The sequence below is a fragment of the Manis javanica genome, chromosome 15 (genome assembly GCF_040802235.1).
Source record: "Manis javanica isolate MJ-LG chromosome 15, MJ_LKY, whole genome shotgun sequence".
Taxonomy (NCBI): Eukaryota; Metazoa; Chordata; class Mammalia; order Pholidota; family Manidae; genus Manis; species Manis javanica.
Genome location: NC_133170.1, coordinates 25175055 through 25178179, shown reverse-complemented (window position 1 = coordinate 25178179; position 3125 = coordinate 25175055). Strand labels below are relative to the sequence as shown.

At 45.7% G+C, this 3125-nt stretch overlaps 1 pseudogene; it reads left to right on the top strand.

The window, feature by feature from the left end:
- Positions 1 to 1394: 1394 nt before the first annotated feature.
- Positions 1395 to 2368, top strand: LOC140846517 (nicotinamide phosphoribosyltransferase pseudogene; annotated as a pseudogene).
- Positions 2369 to 3125: the final 757 nt, after the last annotated feature.

Here is a 3125-nt window from a genome sequence, read left to right as displayed (position 1 = left end):
GATCATGGTCAATGGCACTGCGATAGCTCGGGGAAGAGTGGCCCACTCTGGGGGGAAAACTTACCTAAATGCCAGAGAGGAGTGGTGAGTGTGATGAGCCAGCGCCGGAAAAAGAGGACGAGTGCAAGCTGCTGCTGGTGTCAGGGGAGGACGGGGCCCAGTTGGGGTGTCCCATCTCCCGGGTTTCGGCACCAATGAAAGGAAAGGAGTGACACACAGCAGCAATTCACCAGAGAATTCCGCTTTATTAGGGAAAGGTGCTGGGTTATATAGGAAGGGGCATGAATTGATTGAGGTGTCACTTCTACGGGGCTGGTGGCTGTTGGCTAGGTGCTGGGATTGGGAGGGGAGCGAGAGGTGATTGGGCTTCAGGTGGTGCCGGTGGGAACCGAGGACCCCGAAGAGAAGCCGGAAGTTTGCCATCTTACTGGTGGGGACACTTCAGTGATGGAGTCAACTGACCAAGAAAACAAAATAGTTACAAACACATTCCCCAAACATCAGCACTCCAAAATTTATGAGGCTAACTATGGTGGCATTTAGACAGAGACAATAATTAGGCTTGACAATAAAGTCTGGGAACTTAATATCCTACTTTCAGTAATGTATAGAACAGCTAGACAAAAATATAAGGAAATAGAGACAGGAACAGAGGACTTCAACAACACAATAAACCAACTGTATGGAATTGATATGCAGACACTCCACATGACAACAGCCAAATGCACATTTTCCTCCAGGGGAAGTGAAATTTCTTCAAGGTAGATTACATGAAATGCCACAAAACAAGTCTTAAAATTTTAAACAATGGAACTCACTCAATAGTGAAATAGAAAAAAGAAAAACTGTGCATACATCTTGGAGCTGAAGAACACTGGGGCTGCACTGAAGAATTCAATACAGAGCTTCAACAAAGTTGACCAAGAAGTAAACTAGAAGATAGTGAATTGAAATTATCTGGTCATAGGAGCAAAAAGAAAAAGGAATGAAAAAGTGTGAGGAAAGCCTACAAGACTTTGGTGAAATCAACAAAAGAAACAATATATGCACTATGGGAAACATAGAAGACAGGAAAGAGAAAGGGATATAAAGTAAATTTAAAGCAATAGTAGCTAAGCCTTCCCAAACATGGAGAATTCAGAAATGGACATCCAGACACATGAGGCCCAACTGACCCGGGTAGGTTGAAGCCATAAAGGGCCACACTGACACACATGAAATGTAATTGTAAAGAGTCAAAGACAGTAAATGCTGTGAGCCACTGCCACTGTCGCCCGTGGCACAGCTGCAGGGCCTGCCTTCCCCTGGCACCTCCCGTCCCTTCCTCCCTCCTCTCCTGCTCTCACTCCTCTGGAGCCAGGACTGCAGCAAAGAGTGTGGTGACACCCCTTTCTGTCCTTCGCTTCCGCTCTGGGCGGCCCACGATGCTGAGCTGCCCCGGCTCCAGCCCGAGATGAATGCTGAGGCAAAGGCCCAGTTTCAGCATCCTCCTGGCTACTAACTACTACAGTGGTGCTCACTATAAACAATACCCATCCAGCACAAGCAACGTTTATTCCTACTGTGAGTGCCGTGAAAAGAAGACAGAAAACTCCACAACGAGGAAGGTGTAATTCAATGAAATTCAATGAAATAGTGCTTTATGGGCTGCAGTACATTCTTAATAAGTATTTTAAAAGCTATGTAGTGAACAAAGAGAAATTCTAGGATGCCAAGCAGGTGTAGAGAGCATTTCCAAGATAATTAATGTCTTAAATGAAAAGGGATGCAACTACATTCTTGAGAAATATGTTGGGCATATTACAATAGAAATAAAAGCTGTTCCCAAGGGCTCTGTTGTTCCTCAAGGAAATGCTCTTTGTAGTGGAAAACACAGATCCAGACTGTTACTGGCCTCCAAACTGGACTGAGTATATTCTTGTTCAGTCCTGGTATCCAGTCACAGGGCCATGCATTCCAGAGAGCAGAAGAAAATTTTGGCCAAATATTTGTTAGACACATCTGGTAACCTAGATGGTCTAGAATACAAGTTGCATGGTTTTGGCTACAGAGGACTTTCTTCTCAAGAGGCTGTGGTCAGAGAAGAGCCTGCTGCTTGGTTAACCTCAAAGGCACAGACACAGTGGCAGGAAATGCTGTGATTAAAAAATACTTTGGAATGAAAGATCCTTTTTCAGGTTATTCTGTTCCAGCAACAGAACACAGTACCATAGCAGCTTGGGGGAAAGACCAGGAAAAAGATATTTCGAACATTAGTAACACAGCTTTCATCAGTGCCTGTATCTGTGCTCAGATACAGCTGAGACATTTTTTAATGCCTGTGAGAAAATATGGGGTGAAAATCTAAAGACGTTTAATACTATCAACAAGTACAGTGGCACCACTAATAATCAGACCTGATTCCGGAAATCCTCTTGACCTCTGTGTGGGTAAAATTATAATATTTCCATAATATCTCACCAGCTTTACTGTATTTGCATATCCTCAGTGCTGGAGAGTTCATCGCCATATCAATGGTAATTACCTGAGCAACTAAGGGCTTATCTGAACCTGAACGTTTAGGGAGAGGTCCTTGCTTACTTGCTTGCTTTTGCCAGAGCAGGAGAGATGGCCCTGGACTGCAGTTTGTAAGCAATAAATGGATTTTAAACTTTATTTTTTCCTTTAACTGATTTCAGTTTTAGAGGTATTTTGTCCCAGGATTTCATCTCCCTGGACTTACATCTGGCGGTAATGAATGGGCACTGGTGAGTGCATGGGAAGAGGCCACCCAAACCTCCTCAGGTCGCTGCCTAAAATGCTTCTGCAGGGTAAGCCTCCAGAGGCCACAGTGTCCCAAAGGAGACCACAGAGCCCAAGACTGTCCAACAGGAAAAGACCACGGCCAGTGACTATCCCACAGGAAGGAAACAGAGCCCACGACCATCCCACAGGAGGAGCCCACGGAGGCCATGACCATCCATCCCACAGGAGTGCATGGAGCCCACAACCGTCCCACTGGAAGAGATGGGACCACAGAGCCCACGGAGCCCATGATGGTCCCTCACAGACAGACAACAGTGCCCGAGGCTGTCCCATAGACCCAGACACCCCACAGCCTTTTCCTGTTCCCATTCCTTGTCCCA